Consider the following 26,662-nt stretch of genomic DNA (forward strand, 5'->3'; position numbering starts at 1 on the left):
TGGCTCGTTGGTCTAGGGGTATGATTCCTGCTTTGGGTGCAGGAGGTCCCGGGTTCAAATCCCGGACGAGCCCTGCCATTTTGACCGTGCTGAAGAGTAGGTGGAACTCAGCCCCGGTTGCAGCTCCTCAATGAAGAGTTGACGCCCGTTATAGCACGTGGATATAACAAGAATGCGGCACCAGTAAAGTACGTAGGTGTAATTCGGTAGAAAGGCAGACGGTAATTTTGCATGCAACGGAAAACAAGGTTGTCTTTGCGGGATATGTGCACCGTGAGTGGAGATTCAGCTTAATTGTGCGACAGTCTACCCTCATCTTACTAGCGACGGCAACAACCAAGGGGTGGCATGTAAGATTGAGCGTGGCTAAGAGTTTCTCATTATTAGTTAGCATCACACTTTGACAGAGCTGTGACAAGGCGAGTAGGGTGAGCTCAGGAAAGCCAGTAGCAAGCGCACTTGAAGTAGCCCTGAAGAACCGGATTATAAATTTTGCCAGCCATAATGAAGCTACGGGCGTTCTCAGTTACCAAATACCGGTGCAATAAGAGAGCAACGGTATTTGACAGTAAAATGACGCCCTATCCGTCTAGCATACAACATTGCTTGTCTCTGCATACGCGGACGTGAGGTCATCTCGGAAATGAAATCCGAAATATAGATTAAAATTGTTGTGTTCCCGCCCGGGATCGAACCGGGGACCTTCTGCGTGTAAAGCAGACGTGATAACCGCTACACCACGGAAACGACGGTTATTTTCATGTACCACCCGGAGACTCGTAATAGCAACAGTTTCTCTTCTGTGTTAGCAAGGGCATCGGCTACGAGCTCCCTCCGATTCGTGAAGTTCCTGTAGTAAAAGACGTCGATGGAAACAATCCAACCGCGACAGACAGGGAGAACGCTGGCTGAGCTGCAGCCCTACATGGTGAGACCATCAAAGGTGGCGTCATTCACATGCAGTGCGTTTTCGGAACGAATAGGCTCGTTGGTCTAGGGGTATGATTCCTGCTTCGGGTGCAGGAGGTCCCGGGTAAAAAAAATCCCGGACGAGCCCTTGCGTTTTGTACAACGGTGTGGTAACAAATCGCATGGCGGCGGCTGTTTCGCGCATTTCCAGGCCTCCAAGTCAGCGCTAAAATCCGACAACCAGTTCTGAAACCGTTTCATGTTTCATTTGAGCCATGTGCACCCTGCTGATGGAACGTTTGAAGTTTATTTAAATGGTCACAGTAGAGATCGTAGCAAGTGTCTTGCTGGGTGCGACGAAAACGGGTTTCCGCCCGCAATCGAGCCGGGGACCTTCTGCGTGTTCGGCACGGCGCCTGGGCTCGGCGGCAGCTGCTGCTCTTTCCTTCCTTACGAGATACCGTCGATTCGCGCAGTCGTTATTGCAAAAGATGTCACCAAAGGCAATCGCTTCGTTAGCGGCACTTTGCCTGGGCTCGGCGGCAGCTCTACATGGAGGCACCAGCAGCCCAGCCAGGCCGCCGCCGCCACCGGCGCGCCACAGCGCAAGGAGCCGGCGGCCGCCCTGCAATGCCCCTGTCGTTGCATATTCCACCCGCCCCATATCCTCTCCATGTCTGACTCACTACGCCAAATGACACTGCAGTCGACGTGCTTATTACTATCGCTTTTGGAAGAACCGAGGCGCAGTATTCTAGTGTCGAACCGGTACTGCAAATTGGGATTAAGCAAAAATTTATTGTGTGGTCGAGCGACAGCCTCGGCTCGCTCTTCCTATATGATCGCTTCTTGTGCGGAATAATTCCTAGCTCGCCGATGGCTTCAGAGTTGGTCTTCTCGAAGTTTTGCTTTCGCACTGCATTCCGCAATCTTTTCGTTATGAGTTGTGTGCTTCGGTTTCCCGACTTTCTTGTGTTTAGTGCGTTTGGCTTCTCTTAACCCTTAGCCACCGCTTGCCGAAATTTCCACACTATCATCTGTCGATCTGCAGAGCTCGATGACGGCCTCGCGGCCGTTCCTGAGCTCGTGGAACGGTCGAATCTGTAGTTGTTTCCAGATCTCTCCCACACAACGGCCTCCCAGAAGCTTGGATTACAGAAGTACGCCACTACTCCCAGCCGGAGATTCACGATTGAAAGCAGAATGAAATGAGCTACACGCAGCTCCGATTTTTTTTTTTTTTTGTGTCTGACCTACTTTGAAATACTTTGTAGTCGATTTACTTACTACTATCGCTGTTGGAAACCAGGTGATAACCGCACAGTATTTTAGAGACGATCAGGTAATGAAAATTTAGAATAAGTAAAACAGTATCAAAAGAAGTTGTGTGGTGGAGCAGCACATGCAATTCACGCTTCCTAGATACTCGTTACTGCATAGAATAATTCTTTTGTCTGCGGCGTCTTCAGTATCCGTCTTCTGGAAATTTTGCTTGCAGTATATTGTGCAATCTTTTCGTTATGAGTTGGTGCTTGGTTTCCCGATGTTCTTTTGTTTAGTGCATTCGCCTTCTCTTTACCCTGAGAAACCACATACCGAAACTGAGGCACTGCCGGCTGTTCATAAGCAGTGCTCGATGAAGTTATTTCGCTTTTTATTCGTTGCCTTTAATATTCTTCTCATCAGTGGTGAGTGCTGCCTGCAGAAAGCGTTTATCTTGCGAATTCGCGTGAAAGTTTGTGTTCCCTGCGAGGCCCACTACTTGGGATTAACTTGACTGCTCCAGCCAGGTGGCTCGTTGGTCTAGGGGTATGATTCCTGCTTTGGGTGCAGGAGGTCCCGGGTTCAAATCCCGGACGAGCCCTGCCATTTTGACCGTGCTGAAGAGTAGGTGGAACTCAGCCCCGGTTGCAGCTCCTCAATGAAGAGTTGACGCCCGTTATAGCACGTGGATATAACAAGAATGCGGCACCAGTAAAGTACGTAGGTGTAATTCGGTAGAAAGGCAGACGGTAATTTTGCATGCAACGGAAAACAAGGTTGTCTTTGCGGGATATGTGCACCGTGAGTGGAGATTCAGCTTAATTGTGCGACAGTCTACCCTCATCTTACTAGCGACGGCAACAACCAAGGGTTGGCATGTAAGATTGAGCGTGGCTAAGAGTTTCTCATTATTAGTTAGCATCACACTTTGACAGAGCTGTGACAAGGCGAGTAGGGTGAGCTCAGGAAAGCCAGTAGCAAGCGCACTTGAAGTAGCCCTGAAGAACCGGATTATAAATTTTGCCAGCCATAATGAAGCTACGGGCGTTCTCAGTTACCAAATACCGGTGCAATAAGAGAGCAACGGTATTTGACAGTAAAATGACGCCCTATCCGTCTAGCATACAACATTGCTTGTCTCTGCATACGCGGACGTGAGGTCATCTCGGAAATGAAATCCGAAATATAGATTAAAATTGTTGTGTTCCCGCCCGGGATCGAACCGGGGACCTTCTGCGTGTAAAGCAGACGTGATAACCGCTACACCACGGAAACGACGGTTCTTTTCATGTACCACCCGGAGACTCGTAATAGCAACAGTTTCTCTTCTGTGTTAGCAAGGGCATCGGCTACGAGCTCCCTCCGATTCGTGAAGTTCCTGTAGTAAAAGACGTCGATGGAAACAATCCAACCGCGACAGACAGGGAGAACGCTGGCTGAGCTGCAGCCCTACATGGTGAGACCATCAAAGGTGGCGTCATTCACATGCAGTGCGTTTTCGGAACGAATAGGCTCGTTGGTCTAGGGGTATGATTCCTGCTTCGGGTGCACGAGGTCCCGGGTTCAAATCCCGGACGAGCCCTTGCGTTTTGTACAACGGTGTGGTAACAAATCGCATGGCGGCGGCTGTTTCGCGCATTTCCAGGCCTCCAAGTCAGCGCTAAAATCCGACAACCAGTTCTGAAACCGTTTCATGTTTCATTTGAGCCATGTGCACCCTGCTGATGGAACGTTTGAAGTTGATTTAAATGGTCACAGTAGAGATCGTAGCAAGTGTCTTGCTGGGTGCGACGAAAACGGGTTTCCGCCCGCAATCGAGCCGGGGACCTTCTGCGTGTTCGGCACGGCGCCTGGGCTCGGCGGCAGCTGCTGCTCTTTCCTTCCTTACGAGATACCGTCGATTCGCGCAGTCGTTATTGCAAAAGATGTCACCAAAGGCAATCGCTTCGTTAGCGGCACTTTGCCTGGGCTCGGCGGCAGCTCTACATGGAGGCACCAGCAGCCCAGCCAGGCCGCCGCCGCCACCGGTGCGCCACAGCGCAAGGAGCCGGCGGCCGCCCTGCAATGCCCCTGTCGTTGCATATTCCACCCGCCCCATATCCTCTCCATGTCTGACTCACTACGCCAAATGACACTGCAGTCGACGTGCTTATTACTATCGCTTTTGGAAGAACCGAGGCGCAGTATTCTAGTGTCGAACCGGTACTGCAAATTGGGATTAAGCAAAAATTTATTGTGTGGTCGAGCGACAGCCTCGGCTCGCTCTTCCTATATGATCGCTTCTTGTGCGGAATAATTCCTAGCTCGCCGATGGCTTCAGAGTTGGTCTTCTCGAAGTTTTGCTTTCGCACTGCATTCCGCAATCTTTTCGTTATGAGTTGTGTGCTTCGGTTTCCCGACTTTCTTGTGTTTAGTGCGTTTGGCTTCTCTTAACCCTTAGCCACCGCTTGCCGAAATTTCCACACTATCATCTGTCGATCTGCAGAGCTCGATGACGGCCTCGCGGCCGTTCCTGAGCTCGTGGAACGGTCGAATCTGTAGTTGTTTCCAGATCTCTCCCACACAACGGCCTCCCAGAAGCTTGGATTACAGAAGTACGCCACTACTCCCAGCCGGAGATTCACGATTGAAAGCAGAATGACATGAGCTACACGCAGCTCCGATTTTTTTTTTTTTTTTGTGTCTGACCTACTTTGAAAGACTTTGTAGTCGATTTACTTACTACTATCGCTGTTGGAAACCAGGTGATAACCGCACAGTATTTTAGAGACGATCAGGTAATGAAAATTTAGAATAAGTAAAACAGTATCAAAAGAAGTTGTGTGGTGGAGCAGCACATGCAATTCACGCTTCCTAGATACTCGTTACTGCATAGAATAATTCTTTTGTCTGCGGCGTCTTCAGTATCCGTCTTCTGGAAATTTTGCTTGCAGTATATTGTGCAATCTTTTCGTTATGAGTTGGTGCTTGGTTTCCCGATGTTCTTTTGTTTAGTGCATTCGCCTTCTCTTTACCCTGAGAAACCACATACCGAAACTGAGGCACTGCCGGCTGTTCATAAGCAGTGCTCGATGAAGTTATTTCGCTTTTTATTCGTTGCCTTTAATATTCTTCTCATCAGTGGTGAGTGCTGCCTGCAGAAAGCGTTTATCTTGCGAATTCGCGTGAAAGTTTGTGTTCCCTGCGAGGCCCACTACTTGGGATTAACTTGACTGCTCCAGCCAGGTGGCTCGTTGGTCTAGGGGTATGATTCCTGCTTTGGGTGCAGGAGGTCCCGGGTTCAAATCCCGGACGAGCCCTGCCATTTTGACCGTGCTGAAGAGTAGGTGGAACTCAGCCCCGGTTGCAGCTCCTCAATGAAGAGTTGACGCCCGTTATAGCACGTGGATATAACAAGAATGCGGCACCAGTAAAGTACGTAGGTGTAATTCGGTAGAAAGGCAGACGGTAATTTTGCATGCAACGGAAAACAAGGTTGTCTTTGCGGGATATGTGCACCGTGAGTGGAGATTCAGCTTAATTGTGCGACAGTCTACCCTCATCTTACTAGCGACGGCAACAACCAAGGGGTGGCATGTAAGATTGAGCGTGGCTAAGAGTTTCTCATTATTAGTTAGCATCACACTTTGACAGAGCTGTGACAAGGCGAGTAGGGTGAGCTCAGGAAAGCCAGTAGCAAGCGCACTTGAAGTAGCCCTGAAGAACCGGATTATAAATTTTGCCAGCCATAATGAAGCTAGGGGCGTTCTCAGTTACCAAATACCGGTGCAATAAGAGAGCAACAGTATTTGACAGTAAAATGACGCCCTATCCGTCTAGCATACAACATTGCTTGTCTCTGCATACGCGGACGTGAGGTCATCTCGGAAATGAAATCCGAAATATAGATTAAAATTGTTGTGTTCCCGCCCGGGATCGAACCGGGGACCTTCTGCGTGTAAAGCAGACGTGATAACCGCTACACCACGGAAACGACGGTTCTTTTCATGTACCACCCGGAGACTCGTAATAGCAACAGTTTCTCTTCTGTGTTAGCAAGGGCATCGGCTACGAGCTCCCTCCGATTCGTGAAGTTCCTGTAGTAAAAGACGTCGATGGAAACAATCCAACCGCGACAGACAGGGAGAACGCTGGCTGAGCTGCAGCCCTACATGGTGAGACCATCAAAGGTGGCGTCATTCACATGCAGTGCGTTTTCGGAACGAATAGGCTCGTTGGTCTAGGGGTATGATTCCTGCTTCGGGTGCAGGAGGTCCCGGGTTCAAATCCCGGACGAGCCCTTGCGTTTTGTACAACGGTGTGGTAACAAATCGCATGGCGGCGGCTGTTTCGCGCATTTCCAGGCCTCCAAGTCAGCGCTAAAATCCGACAACCAGTTCTGAAACCGTTTCATGTTTCATTTGAGCCATGTGCACCCTGCTGATGGAACGTTTGAAGTTGATTTAAATGGTCACAGTAGAGATCGTAGCAAGTGTCTTGCTGGGTGCGACGAAAACGGGTTTCCGCCCGCAATCGAGCCGGGGACCTTCTGCGTGTTCGGCACGGCGCCTGGGCTCGGCGGCAGCTGCTGCTCTTTCCTTCCTTACGAGATACCGTCGATTCGCGCAGTCGTTATTGCAAAAGATGTCACCAAAGGCAATCGCTTCGTTAGCGGCACTTTGCCTGGGCTCGGCGGCAGCTCTACATGGAGGCACCAGCAGCCCAGCCAGGCCGCCGCCGCCACCGGTGCGCCACAGCGAAGGAGCCGGCGGCCGCCCTGCAATGCCCCTGTCGTTGCATATTCCACCCGCCCCATATCCTCTCCATGTCTGACTCACTACGCCAAATGACACTGCAGTCGACGTGCTTATTACTATCGCTTTTGGAAGAACCGAGGCGCAGTATTCTAGTGTCGAACCGGTACTGCAAATTGGGATTAAGCAAAAATTTATTGTGTGGTCGAGCGACAGCCTCGGCTCGCTCTTCCTATATGATCGCTTCTTGTGCGGAATAATTCCTAGCTCGCCGATGGCTTCAGAGTTGGTCTTCTCGAAGTTTTGCTTTCGCACTGCATTCCGCAATCTTTTCGTTATGAGTTGTGTGCTTCGGTTTCCCGACTTTCTTGTGTTTAGTGCGTTTGGCTTCTCTTAACCCTTAGCCACCGCTTGCCGAAATTTCCACACTATCATCTGTCGATCTGCAGAGCTCGATGACGGCCTCGCGGCCGTTCCTGAGCTCGTGGAACGGTCGAATCTGTAGTTGTTTCCAGATCTCTCCCACACAACGGCCTCCCAGAAGCTTGGATTACAGAAGTACGCCACTACTCCCAGCCGGAGATTCACGATTGAAAGCAGAATGACATGAGCTACACGCAGCTCCGATTTTTTTTTTTTTTTTTGTGTCTGACCTACTTTGAAAGACTTTGTAGTCGATTTACTTACTACTATCGCTGTTGGAAACCAGGTGATAACCGCACAGTATTTTAGAGACGATCAGGTAATGAAAATTTAGAATAAGTAAAACAGTATCAAAAGAAGTTGTGTGGTGGAGCAGCACATGCAATTCACGCTTCCTAGATACTCGTTACTGCATAGAATAATTCTTTTGTCTGCGGCGTCTTCAGTATCCGTCTTCTGGAAATTTTGCTTGCAGTATATTGTGCAATCTTTTCGTTATGAGTTGGTGCTTGGTTTCCCGATGTTCTTTTGTTTAGTGCATTCGCCTTCTCTTTACCCTGAGAAACCACATACCGAAACTGAGGCACTGCCGGCTGTTCATAAGCAGTGCTCGATGAAGTTATTTCGCTTTTTATTCGTTGCCTTTAATATTCTTCTCATCAGTGGTGAGTGCTGCCTGCAGAAAGCGTTTATCTTGCGAATTCGCGTGAAAGTTTGTGTTCCCTGCGAGGCCCACTACTTGGGATTAACTTGACTGCTCCAGCCAGGTGGCTCGTTGGTCTAGGGGTATGATTCCTGCTTTGGGTGCAGGAGGTCCCGGGTTCAAATCCCGGACGAGCCCTGCCATTTTGACCGTGCTGAAGAGTAGGTGGAACTCAGCCCCGGTTGCAGCTCCTCAATGAAGAGTTGGCGCCCGTTATAGCACGTGGATATACAGTCCGGCTTTCGCCGCCGTGCAGTGCGGACGTGTTGTTATTTCCGCCTGCGGAGCGCGCGCGCTCGCTGTTGTTTACATTTCAGCGGCCGTCACTTACGTGTCGCTTACGTGCACTAGAATCATGGCCAACCGTTTTCGAAAATCAACTTTACGTTTCAACTTCTGCAACGACTACGCACGACCAAAGGCCTTGGAAGTGGAACGCTTCCTACGCGACGTTGCTAAGATCCCAGCTTCTGACATCTTGGGCATCCATTTGTCCATATTAAGCAGTACTGTGTACGTCAAAGTCGTCAATGACGCGGTATGTGAAAGAATACTTCGTGACACCAACCATGGATTACGCTTTTGCCACGCCGACGGCAATGTCGGAGCGGTCACTGTCGACCATGCCGGCTTAGGAATGCGCACCATACGAGTTTTCGAACTCCCGTTCGAGCTTCCAGCGGAAGACGTTATCGCGGCTTTCCGCCCCTATGGCACTGTACATGGCCACACTGCCGAACGCTGGGCGCAATTCCAAACGTACCCTGTTCTTAACGGTGTACGGCAGATCACCATCGATCTACATCGCCACGTGCCATCTTACCTGCAAATTAGCGGGTGCCGCGCGGTTGTCATATACGACGGCCAACCCAAGACCTGTTCCGGGTGCGGCAAAGAAGGCCACCTCAGATCTGAGTGTCTTCAGCGACGAATCACCCAATTGCCAGCCGCTACTGTGGCACCTCCGGTTCCGACGACGGTTTTACCGATCACCTACGCATCGGCGCTCTGTTCTCCTCCCACCGGCCGCCGCCCATCGGACCATGAACCGGTGACCCTTCCAGCTGCTACGGATACCGCTGGGGCCGACGCGTCGCGCTCAAAGCCTGACGCTACTCCGGCGCCACTACCAACAGCGACGACTTCCGACACCCACCCGCCTGAACATATGGACGCCCCTTCATTTTGACGTTCCCGCGACGACCTTCCTCTCAGAGCGACGCGACTCCCTCCCGTCTTCCGACACGGAGGGACGAACCCGCAAACAACGTTCACCTAAGAGGCGCAAGAGGAGGCGCCGTACGGTCTCGGAACGAGACGGATCACCACCCCCCGATGCTCCAGAGGCCGTCCGACCCGACGAGGCCTCGGAGAACCTACACGACGATACGAATGACGACAACATGACGCCAACTGTGGTTACGTCGATGCCTACTCTACTGGCTCGCTCAGGTGCTCCTGAACCAATGGACTCCACAGATGCGACTGCCGCCGAGACGTCCTCAGCCCCTACGACCGAAGTGGAACGTACGACCATCACAACGACAACGCCTTCAATGGTGTGGAGTGAGGACGTCGATGAGGACCCGGACCACACGCTGGGGACAGAGTTACCCCAGACGGAAGCATCGTTACGCCGCTGACAATGCCGTCAGGTGGCGTACGGCACGACTCACCGTTGCCTCGTCCCTCTTCATCCTCCGCCGGTGGAGTTCCCCTCCACGGCGGGTTACGGCTCCAAACCTACCGAATAGCGACGATCAACACTAACACCATTAGCTCACCCGTGAAACTTCAACTGCTGCGAGAGATGATATGGGCGTCGGACGTCGATATCGCACTACTACAGGAAGTACACCTGGCCACACTACCAGACGTCGCGGGATATAACACTTATCCTTCTCCTGGTGACCACCTGGGACGCGGCGTAGCCATCTACGCCAGAGAAGGCATTCCAGTGGCCGATATCACATACCTTCCATCTGCCAGAGGCATGGCCGTCACCGTCATGGGGACGCGTATCATCAACATTTACGCTCCGTCAGGCTCCACCCGCAGACGCGACAGGGCCCTCTTCTATTCAGAAGAAATCGCTCCTTTGTTTCTTGGACGCTGCGACCATTACTTGCTTGGGGGTGATTTTAATTGTGTCTTGCACCCTAAAGATCAAGTGCCCCACTACAACACCTGTCAAGAACTGCGTCTTGTCGTCCGAGATCTGTTGCTCCGCGACACTTGGGAAGTTCGGCACGGCGACGCGCCTGGACATACTTACCAGACGAGTCACTCCGCGAGCCGCCTTGATAGAATTTACGTCTCTCGGGAACTCACACCTGCAGTCCAAGGTGCAGAACTTTGGCCCCTGGCCTTTTCGGACCACTGTGCCTACATCTGCAACATTCTCTTCCCCAAGCAAGTGGTCTGGCGTAGTCGTGCACCGTGGAAGCTAAACACCTCCCATCTTCATGATCCCGAATGTCTTCAACGTGTTACCGAGACATGGGCCACCTGTGAACGTCGCTTACCTAAATACTGCACGACCTTGACCTGGTGGCTAGAATGTGCCAAACCTGCCATTCGACGTACTTTGATTCAGTATGGAAAGGAAGTTGCTATGTGGCGCCGGCACACTACCGACTATTTCTACGCCGTTCTCCGCGACCTGGACGCCCAACCGCCCACCCCCGACACCCAGAGGGAACGCAGCAGGATTAAGGCGCAAATTGTAACTTTGACACGCCGTAGACTGCAGGGGGCTATGGTGCGAACCCGACGTCAAGATTCGGCGGAACAAGAACATCCGACCATGCATCATATCGCCTCCGATAGGAAACATCGACGACGACAACTTATCACCGAGATCACCACCTGTCGCGGCCAGCACGTCACTTGCCAGGCCGAAATCGTCAGTGCCTTTGTCGACCACTACCGCACAATGTACCAGGAGGAGACTACCAACAACCACGCTGAGGAGTCTGTGTTACCACACGTAACTCGCACCCTCACCAGCGACGAAGCGGACGAGCTGCTGGAGCCCATTACGCGTGACGAAATCCACGATGCAATCAAAAAAGGTGCTCTGAATAAGTCACCTGGTGTCGACGGATTGCCGATAGAATTTTATCGCGCTTTCTTCACACTAATGGCATCACGGTGGACAACAATGTTTAATGAACTGCTGACGATAGGGAACGCCGTACCGCCGTCCTTCGTCACGGGAATTATTATACCCATCCACAAACCGACACCAGGTGTGACGACAGCACATTACCGTCCCCTGACTCTGCTTAACGCAGACTGTAAAATTTTTACACGCCTACTGGCAACGCGATGCCGCAAGATCCTGCCTAGCATTCTATCCCCGGAACAGACAACTCCGGGCGGCTCAGTTAATATACAAACGGCCACAGGAGAATGTCGCGATTTAATTGCACTGGCAGCGGCGTGCAGACTCCGCGCCGCAGTGGTTGCCATTGATTTTGACAGCGCATTCGACAAATTGCGGCATCCTTTTCTGTTCTCAGTGATGAACCGCATGGGTTTTCCACCAGCCTTCATCGACGTGATCCGGCGCCTGTACGGCACCGCCGAATCTCTGATTCAGGTTAACGGCCGTGTGGCGGGACCAGTGGCGATCCGGCGTTCCGTACGGCAAGGCTGCCCACTTTCGACCCTACTGTATGCCATAAGCCTGGAGCCACTCATCGGCAGTCTGACGAGCCACCTTTCTGGTCTCACTTTGCGACAGCACAGTTTTCGATGTCGTGCGTATGCGGACGACCTCCTCCTCTTGATCCGCTCACGGAGTGAAACACACACGGTACTTGATTTGATATCAACGTACGGCACTGCAGCGGGCAGTAACATGAATGTGGCTAAATCCGCGGCGATGCCCATTGGACGCGGCCTCTCACACGAAGACTTAGCACCTCTCCCGTGTGTACAACAACTACGATATCTTGGTATCATTTTCACCTCCACCGTGCGCCGCTCCGCTGCCATCAATTTTCGGCGTACACTCCAAACTATCCGCACGACGGTGCGACAAAATCTTCTCCGACGACTCGATTCTTTACAACGTGTCCAATACCTCAATCAACATGTGGCGGCCAGAATGGTCCACATCGCACAGGTCCTCCCGCTGCCATCAACTATTGGACGCAGCCTCCAGGCTGCCCTCGGATACTTCCTTACGGCCGGTACGATCTTTAAGGTCCGCTGCGACACGCTCACCCTTTCCCCGCGAGCAGGAGGCCTCGGCCTTGTCAATGTGCGACTCCGAGCGGCGTCCTTGTACATGTCCACCATGCACAAGCAGTGGCACGGGGGCACCTCCCTTACGCGCAGCTTGCTGGAAATTCTTGTGCCCTCGACCATAACACCACCAGTACCAGTCGGACACATCAAGCACCATTTGACGCACATTTCTGATTTCATCGTCGACTTCAGTTATGCTCACACACACTTACCGACCACGCGTTCTCCTCGACCTAAAGATTTTTACACCCCTCTCCTTCGTTCCATATCCAGCAACAATATCGAACTGAGACATCCGTCCACGCGGTGGCCAACGGTTTGGCGTCACATCCACCAGCCTTTTCTTCCCTCCAACGTCCGGGCAACATGGTACCAAGTCGCAAATGAAAAATTCGCCACAAATCATCGCCTTCACGCCATCGGACTACAGGACTCTCCACTTTGTTCCATTTGCCACCTCGTGGATGACGATGTCCATCAACTGACTTGTACTGCCACCAGTGACGTCTGGAAACTTGCCCGACAGTTCGTTGCCTGTTACCTCCGCGTTCCGCCGGACTCGATTGACCCACGGACTTTTATCCATCCTGAGAATACTTATTTCCCCGCCTCCAAAAATCATGCGATTGTATGGGTCAAGGGATGGACGATCACCTACATGTATAATGGTGGCGACAAATCACGCCTTGATTTCTGGCAGTACTTACAAACCGCCCACAGTGAAGTCGAACAGCGACCACGCTACCGCGCCTTCTTCGCCAATTACCTACACGCGATCTTTACTTCACCCCCGCTCAGTTGGATGGTGCCACACGCCGACAGCACTCCCGCCCCCCCTGCTGACATCTGAGACTCCCCGCGCTACTTTCTACATTGTAACCCACAGTGGAATAGGCGCATGGACACGCGCCTCCTTTCTTTAATGCACTACCCCAGACAACACTGGTCTTTCCCTCACTCCACTGTATATTGCTTCACGCCTCTTAGATTACATCAGACTTATTATTCTTTTTTTCCCTACACCATGCTCATAAAAAAAAAAAAATAAAAATAAAAATTTCCTCGCCTTGTACGAGTATATTGTCTTGTGTTATTTTCGCCGGAAGGATGGCATTTCTGTTGTATTTAAGTTTGTACCAATAAAGATCTTTTTTTCATTTACCCTTTTCCTGGTGAAAAAAAATATAAATTAAAAAAAAAATCAAAAAGCTACTTTGAGGGAGTGAATCAGGGACGGGAGGGGGGAGACATCGCGGCCAGGCCTCGTGTTTCGACCCCTGCCCGCCTTGTCTCCACCTACCCATATCTGAACACTCTTTCGTTATTATTAAAAAAAAAAGGGTAGCGTCTTTTTAAAAAAAAAAAAAAAAAAAAAAAAAAAAAAAAAAAAAAAAAAAAAGAGTGGTTAAAAAAAAAAATAAAAAAAAATAAAAAAAAAATAAAAAAAAAGGGGTATGATTCCTGCTTTGGGTGCAGGAGGTCCCGGGTTCAAATCCCGGACGAGCCCTGCCATTTTGACCGTGCTGAAGAGTAGGTGGAACTCAGCCCCGGTTGCAGCTCCTCAATGAAGAGTTGACGCCCGTTATAGCACGTGGATATAACAAGAATGCGGCACCAGTAAAGTACGTAGGTGTAATTCGGTAGAAAGGCAGACGGTAATTTTGCATGCAACGGAAAACAAGGTTGTCTTTGCGGGATATGTGCACCGTGAGTGGAGATTCAGCTTAATTGTGCGACAGTCTACCCTCATCTTACTAGCGACGGCAACAACCAAGGGGTGGCATGTAAGATTGAGCGTGGCTAAGAGTTTCTCATTATTAGTTAGCATCACACTTTGACAGAGCTGTGACAAGGCGAGTAGGGTGAGCTCAGGAAAGCCAGTAGCAAGCGCACTTGAAGTAGCCCTGAAGAACCGGATTATAAATTTTGCCAGCCATAATGAAGCTAGGGGCGTTCTCAGTTACCAAATACCGGTGCAATAAGAGAGCAACAGTATTTGACAGTAAAATGACGCCCTATCCGTCTAGCATACAACATTGCTTGTCTCTGCATACGCGGACGTGAGGTCATCTCGGAAATGAAATCCGAAATATAGATTAAAATTGTTGTGTTCCCGCCCGGGATCGAACCGGGGACCTTCTGCGTGTAAAGCAGACGTGATAACCGCTACACCACGGAAACGACGGTTCTTTTCATGTACCACCCGGAGACTCGTAATAGCAACAGTTTCTCTTCTGTGTTAGCAAGGGCATCGGCTACGAGCTCCCTCCGATTCGTGAAGTTCCTGTAGTAAAAGACGTCGATGGAAACAATCCAACCGCGACAGACAGGGAGAACGCTGGCTGAGCTGCAGCCCTACATGGTGAGACCATCAAAGGTGGCGTCATTCACATGCAGTGCGTTTTCGGAACGAATAGGCTCGTTGGTCTAGGGGTATGATTCCTGCTTCGGGTGCAGGAGGTCCCGGGTTCAAATCCCGGACGAGCCCTTGCGTTTTGTACAACGGTGTGGTAACAAATCGCATGGCGGCGGCTGTTTCGCGCATTTCCAGGCCTCCAAGTCAGCGCTAAAATCCGACAACCAGTTCTGAAACCGTTTCATGTTTCATTTGAGCCATGTGCACCCTGCTGATGGAACGTTTGAAGTTGATTTAAATGGTCACAGTAGAGATCGTAGCAAGTGTCTTGCTGGGTGCGACGAAAACGGGTTTCCGCCCGCAATCGAGCCGGGGACCTTCTGCGTGTTCGGCACGGCGCCTGGGCTCGGCGGCAGCTGCTGCTCTTTCCTTCCTTACGAGATACCGTCGATTCGCGCAGTCGTTATTGCAAAAGATGTCACCAAAGGCAATCGCTTCGTTAGCGGCACTTTGCCTGGGCTCGGCGGCAGCTCTACATGGAGGCACCAGCAGCCCAGCCAGGCCGCCGCCGCCACCGGTGCGCCACAGCGAAGGAGCCGGCGGCCGCCCTGCAATGCCCCTGTCGTTGCATATTCCACCCGCCCCATATCCTCTCCATGTCTGACTCACTATGCCAAATGACACTGCAGTCGACGTGCTTATTACTATCGCTTTTGGAAGAACCGAGGCGCAGTATTCTAGTGTCGAACCGGTACTGCAAATTGGGATTAAGCAAAAATTTATTGTGTGGTCGAGCGACAGCCTCGGCTCGCTCTTCCTATATGATCGCTTCTTGTGCGGAATAATTCCTAGCTCGCCGATGGCTTCGGAGTTGGTCTTCTCGAAGTTTTGCTTTCGCACTGCATTCCGCAATCTTTTCGTTATGAGTTGTGTGCTTCGGTTTCCCGACTTTCTTGTGTTTAGTGCGTTTGGCTTCTCTTAACCCTTAGCCACCGCTTGCCGAAATTTCCACACTATCATCTGTCGATCTGCAGAGCTCGATGACGGCCTCGCGGCCGTTCCTGAGCTCGTGGAACGGTCGAATCTGTAGTTGTTTCCAGATCTCTCCCACACAACGGCCTCCCAGAAGCTTGGATTACAGAAGTACGCCACTACTCCCAGCCGGAGATTCACGATTGAAAGCAGAATGACATGAGCTACACGCAGCTCCGATTTTTTTTTTTTTTTTGTGTCTGACCTACTTTGAAAGACTTTGTAGTCGATTTACTTACTACTATCGCTGTTGGAAACCAGGTGATAACCGCACAGTATTTTAGAGACGATCAGGTAATGAAAATTTAGAATAAGTAAAACAGTATCAAAAGAAGTTGTGTGGTGGAGCAGCACATGCAATTCACGCTTCCTAGATACTCGTTACTGCATAGAATAATTCTTTTGTTTGCGGCGTCTTCAGTATCCGTCTTCTGGAAATTTTGCTTGCAGTATATTGTGCAATCTTTTCGTTATGAGTTGGTGCTTGGTTTCCCGATGTTCTTTTGTTTAGTGCATTCGCCTTCTCTTTACCCTGAGAAACCACATACCGAAACTGAGGCACTGCCGGCTGTTCATAAGCAGTGCTCGATGAAGTTATTTCGCTTTTTATTCGTTGCCTTTAATATTCTTCTCATCAGTGGTGAGTGCTGCCTGCAGAAAGCGTTTATCTTGCGAATTCGCGTGAAAGTTTGTGTTCCCTGTGAGGCCCACTACTTGGGATTAACTTGACTGCTCCAGCCAGGTGGCTCGTTGGTCTAGGGGTATGATTCCTGCTTTGGGTGCAGGAGGTCCCGGGTTCAAATCCCGGACGAGCCCTGCCATTTTGACCGTGCTGAAGAGTAGGTGGAACTCAGCCCCGGTTGCAGCTCCTCAATGAAGAGTTGACGCCCGTTATAGCACGTGGATATAACAAGAATGCGGCACCAGTAAAGTACGTAGGTGTAATTCGGTAGAAAGGCAGACGGTAATTTTGCATGCAACGGAAAACAAGGTTGTCTTTGCGGGATATGTGCACTGTGAGTGGAGATTCAGCTTAATTGTGCGACAGTCTACCCTCATCTTACTAGCGACGGCAACAACCAAGGGGTGGCATGTAAGATTGAGCGTGGCTAAGAGTTTCTCATTATTAGTTAGCATCACACTTTGACAGAGCTGTGACAAGGCGAGTAGGGTGAGCTCAGGAAAGCCAGTAGCAAGCGCACTTGAAGTAGCCCTGAAGAACCGGATTATAAATTTTGCCAGCCATAATGAAGCTAGGGGCGTTCTCAGTTACCAAATACCGGTGCAATAAGAGAGCAACAGTATTTGACAGTAAAATGACGCCCTATCCGTCTAGCATACAACATTGCTTGTCTCTGCATACGCGGACGTGAGGTCATCTCGGAAATGAAATCCGAAATATAGATTAAAATTGTTGTGTTCCCGCCCGGGATCGAACCGGGGACCTTCTGCGTGTAAAGCAGACGTGATAACCGCTACACCACGGAAACGACGGTTCTTTTCATGTACCACCCGGAGACTCGTAATAGCAACAGTTTCTCTTCTGTGTTAGCAAGGGCATCGGCTACGAGCTCCCTCCGATTCGTGAAGTTCCTGTAGTAAAAGACGTCGATGGAAACAATCCAACCGCGACAGACAGGGAGAACGCTGGCTGAGCTGCAGCCCTACATGGTGAGACCATCAAAGGTGGCGTCATTCACATGCAGTGCGTTTTCGGAACGAATAGGCTCGTTGGTCTAGGGGTATGATTCCTGCTTCGGGTGCAGGAGGTCCCGGGTTCAAATCCCGACGAGCCCTTGCGTTTTGTACAACGGCGTGGTAACAAATCGCATGGCGGCGGCTGTTTCGCGCATTTCCAGGCCTCCAAGTCAGCGCTAAAATCCGACAACCAGTTCTGAAACCGTTTCATGTTTCATTTGAGCCATGTGCACCCTGCTGATGGAACGTTTGAAGTTGATTTAAATGGTCACAGTAGAGATCGTAGCAAGTGTCTTGCTGGGTGCGACGAAAACGGGTTTCCGCCCGCAATCGAGCCGGGGACCTTCTGCGTGTTCGGCACGGCGCCTGGGCTCGGCGGCAGCTGCTGCTCTTTCCTTCCTTACGAGATACCGTCGATTCGCGCAGTCGTTATTGCAAAAGATGTCACCAAAGGCAATCGCTTCGTTAGCGGCACTTTGCCTGGGCTCGGCGGCAGCTCTACATGGAGGCACCAGCAGCCCAGCCAGGCCGCCGCCGCCACCGGTGCGCCACAGCGAAGGAGCCGGCGGCCGCCCTGCAATGCCCCTGTCGTTGCATATTCCACCCGCCCCATATCCTCTCCATGTCTGACTCACTATGCCAAATGACACTGCAGTCGACGTGCTTATTACTATCGCTTTTGGAAGAACCGAGGCGCAGTATTCTAGTGTCGAACCGGTACTGCAAATTGGGATTAAGCAAAAATTTATTGTGTGGTCGAGCGACAGCCTCGGCTCGCTCTTCCTATATGATCGCTTCTTGTGCGGAATAATTCCTAGCTCGCCGATGGCTTCGGAGTTGGTCTTCTCGAAGTTTTGCTTTCGCACTGCATTCCGCAATCTTTTCGTTATGAGTTGTGTGCTTCGGTTTCCCGACTTTCTTGTGTTTAGTGCGTTTGGCTTCTCTTAACCCTTAGCCACCGCTTGCCGAAATTTCCACACTATCATCTGTCGATCTGCAGAGCTCGATGACGGCCTCGCGGCCGTTCCTGAGCTCGTGGAACGGTCGAATCTGTAGTTGTTTCCAGATCTCTCCCACACAACGGCCTCCCAGAAGCTTGGATTACAGAAGTACGCCACTACTCCCAGCCGGAGATTCACGATTGAAAGCAGAATGACATGAGCTACACGCAGCTCCGATTTTTTTTTTTTTTTTGTGTCTGACCTACTTTGAAAGACTTTGTAGTCGATTTACTTACTACTATCGCTGTTGGAAACCAGGTGATAACCGCACAGTATTTTAGAGACGATCAGGTAATGAAAATTTAGAATAAGTAAAACAGTATCAAAAGAAGTTGTGTGGTGGAGCAGCACATGCAATTCACGCTTCCTAGATACTCGTTACTGCATAGAATAATTCTTTTGTTTGCGGCGTCTTCAGTATCCGTCTTCTGGAAATTTTGCTTGCAGTATATTGTGCAATCTTTTCGTTATGAGTTGGTGCTTGGTTTCCCGATGTTCTTTTGTTTAGTGCATTCGCCTTCTCTTTACCCTGAGAAACCACATACCGAAACTGAGGCACTGCCGGCTGTTCATAAGCAGTGCTCGATGAAGTTATTTCGCTTTTTATTCGTTGCCTTTAATATTCTTCTCATCAGTGGTGAGTGCTGCCTGCAGAAAGCGTTTATCTTGCGAATTCGCGTGAAAGTTTGTGTTCCCTGTGAGGCCCACTACTTGGGATTAACTTGACTGCTCCAGCCAGGTGGCTCGTTGGTCTAGGGGTATGATTCCTGCTTTGGGTGCAGGAGGTCCCGGGTTCAAATCCCGGACGAGCCCTGCCATTTTGACCGTGCTGAAGAGTAGGTGGAACTCAGCCCCGGTTGCAGCTCCTCAATGAAGAGTTGACGCCCGTTATAGCACGTGGATATAACAAGAATGCGGCACCAGTAAAGTACGTAGGTGTAATTCGGTAGAAAGGCAGACGGTAATTTTGCATGCAACGGAAAACAAGGTTGTCTTTGCGGGATATGTGCACTGTGAGTGGAGATTCAGCTTAATTGTGCGACAGTCTACCCTCATCTTACTAGCGACGGCAACAACCAAGGGGTGGCATGTAAGATTGAGCGTGGCTAAGAGTTTCTCATTATTAGTTAGCATCACACTTTGACAGAGCTGTGACAAGGCGAGTAGGGTGAGCTCAGGAAAGCCAGTAGCAAGCGCACTTGAAGTAGCCCTGAAGAACCGGATTATAAATTTTGCCAGCCATAATGAAGCTAGGGGCGTTCTCAGTTACCAAATACCGGTGCAATAAGAGAGCAACAGTATTTGACAGTAAAATGACGCCCTATCCGTCTAGCATACAACATTGCTTGTCTCTGCATACGCGGACGTGAGGTCATCTCGGAAATGAAATCCGAAATATAGATTAAAATTGTTGTGTTCCCGCCCGGGATCGAACCGGGGACCTTCTGCGTGTAAAGCAGACGTGATAACCGCTACACCACGGAAACGACGGTTCTTTTCATGTACCACCCGGAGACTCGTAATAGCAACAGTTTCTCTTCTGTGTTAGCAAGGGCATCGGCTACGAGCTCCCTCCGATTCGTGAAGTTCCTGTAGTAAAAGACGTCGATGGAAACAATCCAACCGCGACAGACAGGGAGAACGCTGGCTGAGCTGCAGCCCTACATGGTGAGACCATCAAAGGTGGCGTCATTCACATGCAGTGCGTTTTCGGAACGAATAGGCTCGTTGGTCTAGGGGTATGATTCCTGCTTCGGGTGCAGGAGGTCCCGGGTTCAAATCCCGACGAGCCCTTGCGTTTTGTACAACGGCGTGGTAACAAATCGCATGGCGGCGGCTGTTTCGCGCATTTCCAGGCCTCCAAGTCAGCGCTAAAATCCGACAACCAGTTCTGAAACCGTTTCATGTTTCATTTGAGCCATGTGCACCCTGCTGATGGAACGTTTGAAGTTGATTTAAATGGTCACAGTAGAGATCGTAGCAAGTGTCTTGCTGGGTGCGACGAAAACGGGTTTCCGCCCGCAATCGAGCCGGGGACCTTCTGCGTGTTCGGCACGGCGCCTGGGCTCGGCGGCAGCTGCTGCTCTTTCCTTCCTTACGAGATACCGTCGATTCGCGCAGTCGTTATTGCAAAAGATGTCACCAAAGGCAATCGCTTCGTTAGCGGCACTTTGCCTGGGCTCGGCGGCAGCTCTACATGGAGGCACCAGCAGCCCAGCCAGGCCGCCGCCGCCACCGGTGCGCCACAGCGAAGGAGCCGGCGGCCGCCCTGCAATGCCCCTGTCGTTGCATATTCCACCCGCCCCATATCCTCTCCATGTCTGACTCACTACGCCAAATGACACTGCAGTCGACGTGCTTATTACTATCGCTTTTGGAAGAACCGAGGCGCAGTATTCTAGTGTCGAACCGGTACTGCAAATTGGGATTAAGCAAAAATTTATTGTGTGGTCGAGCGACAGCCTCGGCTCGCTCTTCCTATATGATCGCTTCTTGTGCGGAATAATTCCTAGCTCGCCGATGGCTTCAGAGTTGGTCTTCTCGAAGTTTTGCTTTCGCACTGCATTCCGCAATCTTTTCGTTATGAGTTGTGTGCTTCGGTTTCCCGACTTTCTTGTGTTTAGTGCGTTTGGCTTCTCTTAACCCTTAGCCACCGCTTGCCGAAATTTCCACACTATCATCTGTCGATCTGCAGAGCTCGATGACGGCCTCGCGGCCGTACCTGAGCTCGTGGAACGGTCGAATCTGTAGTTGTTTCCAGATCTCTCCCACACAACGGCCTCCCAGAAGCTTGGATTACAGAAGTACGCCACTACTCCCAGCCGGAGATTCACGATTGAAAGCAGAATGAAATGAGCTACACGCAGCTCCGATTTTTTTTTTTTTTTTTGTGTCTGACCTACTTTGAAAGACTTTGTAGTCGATTTACTTACTACTATCGCTGTTGGAAACCAGGTGATAACCGCACAGTATTTTAGAGACGATCAGGTAATGAAAATTTAGAATAAGTAAAACAGTATCAAAAGAAGTTGTGTGGTGGAGCAGCACATGCAATTCACGCTTCCTAGATACTCGTTACTGCATAGAATAATTCTTTTGTCTGCGGCGTCTTCAGTATCCGTCTTCTGGAAATTTTGCTTGCAGTATATTGTGCAATCTTTTCGTTATGAGTTGGTGCTTGGTTTCCCGATGTTCTTTTGTTTAGTGCATTCGCCTTCTCTTTACCCTGAGAAACCACATACCGAAACTGAGGCACTGCCGGCTGTTCATAAGCAGTGCTCGATGAAGTTATTTCGCTTTTTATTCGTTGCCTTTAATATTCTTCTCATCAGTGGTGAGTGCTGCCTGCAGAAAGCGTTTATCTTGCGAATTCGCGTGAAAGTTTGTGTTCCCTGTGAGGCCCACTACTTGGGATTAACTTGACTGCTCCAGCCAGGTGGCTCGTTGGTCTAGGGGTATGATTCCTGCTTTGGGTGCAGGAGGTCCCGGGTTCAAATCCCGGACGAGCCCTGCCATTTTGACCGTGCTGAAGAGTAGGTGGAACTCAGCCCCGGTTGCAGCTCCTCAATGAAGAGTTGACGCCCGTTATAGCACGTGGATATAACAAGAATGCGGCACCAGTAAAGTACGTAGGTGTAATTCGGTAGAAAGGCAGACGGTAATTTTGCATGCAACGGAAAACAAGGTTGTCTTTGCGGGATATGTGCACCGTGAGTGGAGATTCAGCTTAATTGTGCGACAGTCTACCCTCATCTTACTAGCGACGGCAACAACCAAGGGGTGGCATGTAAGATTGAGCGTGGCTAAGAGTTTCTCATTATTAGTTAGCATCACACTTTGACAGAGCTGTGACAAGGCGAGTAGGGTGAGCTCAGGAAAGCCAGTAGCAAGCGCACTTGAAGTAGCCCTGAAGAACCGGATTATAAATTTTGCCAGCCATAATGAAGCTAGGGGCGTTCTCAGTTACCAAATACCGGTGCAATAAGAGAGCAACAGTATTTGACAGTAAAATGACGCCCTATCCGTCTAGCATACAACATTGCTTGTCTCTGCATACGCGGACGTGAGGTCATCTCGGAAATGAAATCCGAAATATAGATTAAAATTGTTGTGTTCCCGCCCGGGATCGAACCGGGGACCTTCTGCGTGTAAAGCAGACGTGATAACCGCTACACCACGGAAACGACGGTTCTTTTCATGTACCACCCGGAGACTCGTAATAGCAACAGTTTCTCTTCTGTGTTAGCAAGGGCATCGGCTACGAGCTCCCTCCGATTCGTGAAGTTCCTGTAGTAAAAGACGTCGATGGAAACAATCCAACCGCGACAGACAGGGAGAACGCTGGCTGAGCTGCAGCCCTACATGGTGAGACCATCAAAGGTGGCGTCATTCACATGCAGTGCGTTTTCGGAACGAATAGGCTCGTTGGTCTAGGGGTATGATTCCTGCTTCGGGTGCAGGAGGTCCCGGGTTCAAATCCCAGACGAGCCCTTGCGTTTTGTACAACGGTGTGGTAACAAATCGCATGGCGGCGGCTGTTTCGCGCATTTCCAGGCCTCCAAGTCAGCGCTAAAATCCGACAACCAGTTCTGAAACCGTTTCATGTTTCATTTGAGCCATGTGCACCCTGCTGATGGAACGTTTGAAGTTGATTTAAATGGTCACAGTAGAGATCGTAGCAAGTGTCTTGCTGGGTGCGACGAAAACGGGTTTCCGCCCGCAATCGAGCCGGGGACCTTCTGCGTGTTCGGCACGGCGCCTGGGCTCGGCGGCAGCTGCTGCTCTTTCCTTCCTTACGAGATACCGTCGATTCGCGCAGTCGTTATTGCAAAAGATGTCACCAAAGGCAATCGCTTCGTTAGCGGCACTTTGCCTGGGCTCGGCGGCAGCTCTACATGGAGGCACCAGCAGCCCAGCCAGGCCGCCGCCGCCACCGGTGCGCCACAGCGAAGGAGCCGGCGGCCGCCCTGCAATGCCCCTGTCGTTGCATATTCCACCCGCCCCATATCCTCTCCACGTCTGACTCACTACGCCAAATGACACTGCAGTCGACGTGCTTATTACTATCGCTTTTGGAAGAACCGAGGCGCAGTATTCTAGTGTCGAACCGGTACTGCAAATTGGGATTAAGCAAAAATTTATTGTGTGGTCGAGCGACAGCCTCGGCTCGCTCTTCCTATATGATCGCTTCTTGTGCGGAATAATTCCTAGCTCGCCGATGGCTTCGGAGTTGGTCTTCTCGAAGTTTTGCTTTCGCACTGCATTCCGCAATCTTTTCGTTATGAGTTGTGTGCTTCGGTTTCCCGACTTTCTTGTGTTTAGTGCGTTTGGCTTCTCTTAACCCTTAGCCACCGCTTGCCGAAATTTCCACACTATCATCTGTCGATCTGCAGAGCTCGATGACGGCCTCGCGGCCGTACCTGAGCTCGTGGAACGGTCGAATCTGTAGTTGTTTCCAGATCTCTCCCACACAACGGCCTCCCAGAAGCTTGGATTACAGAAGTACGCCACTACTCCCAGCCGGAGATTCACGATTGAAAGCAGAATGAAATGAGCTACACGCAGCTCCGATTTTTTTTTTTTTTGTGTCTGACCTACTTTGAAAGACTTTGTAGTCGATTTACTTACTACTATCGCTGTTGGAAACCAGGTGATAACCGCACAGTATTTTAGAGACGATCAGGTAATGAAAATTTAGAATAAGTAAAACAGTATCAAAAGAAGTTGTGTGGTGGAGCAGCACATGCAATTCACGCTTCCTAGATACTCGTTACTGCATAGAATAATTCTTTTGTCTGCGGCGTCTTCAGTATCCGTCTTCTGGAAATTTTGCTTGCAGTATATTGTGCAATCTTTTCGTTATGAGTTGGTGCTTGGTTTCCCGATGTTCTTTTGTTTAGTGCATTCGCCTTCTCTTTACCCTGAGAAACCACATACCGAAACTGAGGCACTGCCGGCTGTTCATAAGCAGTGCTCGATGAAGTTATTTCGCTTTTTATTCGTTGCCTTTAATATTCTTCTCATCAGTGGTGAGTGCTGCCTGCAGAAAGCGTTTATCTTGCGAATTCGCGTGAAAGTTTGTGTTCCCTGTGAGGCCCACTACTTGGGATTAACTTGACTGCTCCAGCTAGGTGGCTCGTTGGTCTAGGGGTATGATTCCTGCTTTGGGTGCAGGAGGTCCCGGGTTCAAATCCCGGACGAGCCCTGCCATTTTGACCGTGCTGAAGAGTAGGTGGAACTCAGCCCCGGTTGCAGCTCCTCAATGAAGAGTTGACGCCCGTTATAGCACGTGGATATAACAAGAATGCGGCACCAGTAAAGTACGTAGGTGTAATTCGGTAGAAAGGCAGACGGTAATTTTGCATGCAACGGAAAACAAGGTTGTCTTTGCGGGATATGTGCACCGTGAGTGGAGATTCAGCTTAATTGTGCGACAGTCTACCCTCATCTTACTAGCGACGGCAACAACCAAGGGGTGGCATGTAAGATTGAGCGTGGCTAAGAGTTTCTCATTATTAGTTAGCATCACACTTTGACAGAGCTGTGACAAGGCGAGTAGGGTGAGCTCAGGAAAGCCAGTAGCAAGCGCACTTGAAGTAGCCCTGAAGAACCGGATTATAAATTTTGCCAGCCATAATGAAGCTAGGGGCGTTCTCAGTTACCAAATACCGGTGCAATAAGAGAGCAACAGTATTTGACAGTAAAATGACGCCCTATCCGTCTAGCATACAACATTGCTTGTCTCTGCATACGCGGACGTGAGGTCATCTCGGAAATGAAATCCGAAATATAGATTAAAATTGTTGTGTTCCCGCCCGGGATCGAACCGGGGACCTTCTGCGTGTAAAGCAGACGTGATAACCGCTACACCACGGAAACGACGGTTCTTTTCATGTACCACCCGGAGACTCGTAATAGCAACAGTTTCTCTTCTGTGTTAGCAAGGGCATCGGCTACGAGCTCCCTCCGATTCGTGAAGTTCCTGTAGTAAAAGACGTCGATGGAAACAATCCAACCGCGACAGACAGGGAGAACGCTGGCTGAGCTGCAGCCCTACATGGTGAGACCATCAAAGGTGGCGTCATTCACATGCAGTGCGTTTTCGGAACGAATAGGCTCGTTGGTCTAGGGGTATGATTCCTGCTTCGGGTGCAGGAGGTCCCGGGTTCAAATCCCGGACGAGCCCTTGCGTTTTGTACAACGGTGTGGTAACAAATCGCATGGCGGCGGCTGTTTCGCGCATTTCCAGGCCTCCAAGTCAGCGCTAAAATCCGACAACCAGTTCTGAAACCGTTTCATGTTTCATTTGAGCCATGTGCACCCTGCTGATGGAACGTTTGAAGTTGATTTAAATGGTCACAGTAGAGATCGTAGCAAGTGTCTTGCTGGGTGCGACGAAAACGGGTTTCCGCCCGCAATCGAGCCGGGGACCTTCTGCGTGTTCGGCACGGCGCCTGGGCTCGGCGGCAGCTGCTGCTCTTTCCTTCCTTACGAGATACCGTCGATTCGCGCAGTCGTTATTGCAAAAGATGTCACCAAAGGCAATCGCTTCGTTAGCGGCACTTTGCCTGGGCTCGGCGGCAGCTCTACATGGAGGCACCAGCAGCCCAGCCAGGCCGCCGCCGCCACCGGTGCGCCACAGCGAAGGAGCCGGCGGCCGCCCTGCAATGCCCCTGTCGTTGCATATTCCACCCGCCCCATATCCTCTCCATGTCTGACTCACTACGCCAAATGACACTGCAGTCGACGTGCTTATTACTATCGCTTTTGGAAGAACCGAGGCGCAGTATTCTAGTGTCGAACCGGTACTGCAAATTGGGATTAAGCAAAAATTTATTGTGTGGTCGAGCGACAGCCTCGGCTCGCTCTTCCTATATGATCGCTTCTTGTGCGGAATAATTCCTAGCTCGCCGATGGCTTCAGAGTTGGTCTTCTCGAAGTTTTGCTTTCGCACTGCATTCCGCAATCTTTTCGTTATGAGTTGTGTGCTTCGGTTTCCCGACTTTCTTGTGTTTAGTGCGTTTGGCTTCTCTTAACCCTTAGCCACCGCTTGCCGAAATTTCCACACTATCATCTGTCGATCTGCAGAGCTCGATGACGGCCTCGCGGCCGTACCTGAGCTCGTGGAACGGTCGAATCTGTAGTTGTTTCCAGATCTCTCCCACACAACGGCCTCCCAGAAGCTTGGATTACAGAAGTACGCCACTACTCCCAGCCGGAGATTCACGATTGAAAGCAGAATGAAATGAGCTACACGCAGCTCCGATTTTTTTTTTTTTTTGTGTCT

At 50.6% G+C, this 26,662-nt stretch overlaps 21 non-coding genes across 21 annotated transcripts; 13 read left to right on the forward strand and 8 right to left on the reverse strand.

The window, feature by feature from the left end:
• The first annotated feature begins 1 nt into the window (after position 1).
• Positions 2 to 73, forward strand: Trnap-ugg (transfer RNA proline (anticodon UGG)). The gene has a single exon. It is a non-coding gene; the product is annotated as a tRNA-Pro (tRNA).
• A 601-nt stretch (positions 74 to 674) lies between these two features.
• Trnav-uac (transfer RNA valine (anticodon UAC)) lies at positions 675 to 747 on the reverse strand. The gene has a single exon. It is a non-coding gene; the product is annotated as a tRNA-Val (tRNA).
• A 1,954-nt stretch (positions 748 to 2,701) lies between these two features.
• On the forward strand, positions 2,702 to 2,773 carry Trnap-ugg (transfer RNA proline (anticodon UGG)). The gene has a single exon. It is a non-coding gene; the product is annotated as a tRNA-Pro (tRNA).
• Positions 2,774 to 3,374: 601 nt separating this feature from the next.
• Trnav-uac (transfer RNA valine (anticodon UAC)) lies at positions 3,375 to 3,447 on the reverse strand. The gene has a single exon. It is a non-coding gene; the product is annotated as a tRNA-Val (tRNA).
• Positions 3,448 to 3,682: 235 nt separating this feature from the next.
• On the forward strand, positions 3,683 to 3,754 carry Trnap-cgg (transfer RNA proline (anticodon CGG)). The gene has a single exon. It is a non-coding gene; the product is annotated as a tRNA-Pro (tRNA).
• A 1,645-nt stretch (positions 3,755 to 5,399) lies between these two features.
• On the forward strand, positions 5,400 to 5,471 carry Trnap-ugg (transfer RNA proline (anticodon UGG)). The gene has a single exon. It is a non-coding gene; the product is annotated as a tRNA-Pro (tRNA).
• Positions 5,472 to 6,072: 601 nt separating this feature from the next.
• Positions 6,073 to 6,145, reverse strand: Trnav-uac (transfer RNA valine (anticodon UAC)). The gene has a single exon. It is a non-coding gene; the product is annotated as a tRNA-Val (tRNA).
• A 235-nt stretch (positions 6,146 to 6,380) lies between these two features.
• Trnap-cgg (transfer RNA proline (anticodon CGG)) lies at positions 6,381 to 6,452 on the forward strand. The gene has a single exon. It is a non-coding gene; the product is annotated as a tRNA-Pro (tRNA).
• A 1,645-nt stretch (positions 6,453 to 8,097) lies between these two features.
• Trnap-ugg (transfer RNA proline (anticodon UGG)) lies at positions 8,098 to 8,169 on the forward strand. The gene has a single exon. It is a non-coding gene; the product is annotated as a tRNA-Pro (tRNA).
• Positions 8,170 to 14,396: 6,227 nt separating this feature from the next.
• On the reverse strand, positions 14,397 to 14,469 carry Trnav-uac (transfer RNA valine (anticodon UAC)). The gene has a single exon. It is a non-coding gene; the product is annotated as a tRNA-Val (tRNA).
• Positions 14,470 to 14,704: 235 nt separating this feature from the next.
• Positions 14,705 to 14,776, forward strand: Trnap-cgg (transfer RNA proline (anticodon CGG)). The gene has a single exon. It is a non-coding gene; the product is annotated as a tRNA-Pro (tRNA).
• A 1,644-nt stretch (positions 14,777 to 16,420) lies between these two features.
• Trnap-ugg (transfer RNA proline (anticodon UGG)) lies at positions 16,421 to 16,492 on the forward strand. The gene has a single exon. It is a non-coding gene; the product is annotated as a tRNA-Pro (tRNA).
• A 601-nt stretch (positions 16,493 to 17,093) lies between these two features.
• Trnav-uac (transfer RNA valine (anticodon UAC)) lies at positions 17,094 to 17,166 on the reverse strand. The gene has a single exon. It is a non-coding gene; the product is annotated as a tRNA-Val (tRNA).
• A 1,950-nt stretch (positions 17,167 to 19,116) lies between these two features.
• On the forward strand, positions 19,117 to 19,188 carry Trnap-ugg (transfer RNA proline (anticodon UGG)). The gene has a single exon. It is a non-coding gene; the product is annotated as a tRNA-Pro (tRNA).
• A 601-nt stretch (positions 19,189 to 19,789) lies between these two features.
• On the reverse strand, positions 19,790 to 19,862 carry Trnav-uac (transfer RNA valine (anticodon UAC)). The gene has a single exon. It is a non-coding gene; the product is annotated as a tRNA-Val (tRNA).
• Positions 19,863 to 21,813: 1,951 nt separating this feature from the next.
• Positions 21,814 to 21,885, forward strand: Trnap-ugg (transfer RNA proline (anticodon UGG)). Its single transcript has one exon. It is a non-coding gene; the product is annotated as a tRNA-Pro (tRNA).
• Positions 21,886 to 22,486: 601 nt separating this feature from the next.
• Positions 22,487 to 22,559, reverse strand: Trnav-uac (transfer RNA valine (anticodon UAC)). The gene has a single exon. It is a non-coding gene; the product is annotated as a tRNA-Val (tRNA).
• Positions 22,560 to 22,794: 235 nt separating this feature from the next.
• Trnap-cgg (transfer RNA proline (anticodon CGG)) lies at positions 22,795 to 22,866 on the forward strand. The gene has a single exon. It is a non-coding gene; the product is annotated as a tRNA-Pro (tRNA).
• A 1,642-nt stretch (positions 22,867 to 24,508) lies between these two features.
• Trnap-ugg (transfer RNA proline (anticodon UGG)) lies at positions 24,509 to 24,580 on the forward strand. Its single transcript has one exon. It is a non-coding gene; the product is annotated as a tRNA-Pro (tRNA).
• A 601-nt stretch (positions 24,581 to 25,181) lies between these two features.
• On the reverse strand, positions 25,182 to 25,254 carry Trnav-uac (transfer RNA valine (anticodon UAC)). The gene has a single exon. It is a non-coding gene; the product is annotated as a tRNA-Val (tRNA).
• A 235-nt stretch (positions 25,255 to 25,489) lies between these two features.
• Trnap-cgg (transfer RNA proline (anticodon CGG)) lies at positions 25,490 to 25,561 on the forward strand. The gene has a single exon. It is a non-coding gene; the product is annotated as a tRNA-Pro (tRNA).
• Positions 25,562 to 26,662: the final 1,101 nt, after the last annotated feature.

This window comes from Schistocerca serialis, chromosome 2 (genome assembly GCF_023864345.2).
Source record: "Schistocerca serialis cubense isolate TAMUIC-IGC-003099 chromosome 2, iqSchSeri2.2, whole genome shotgun sequence".
Classification (NCBI taxonomy): Eukaryota; Metazoa; Arthropoda; class Insecta; order Orthoptera; family Acrididae; genus Schistocerca; species Schistocerca serialis.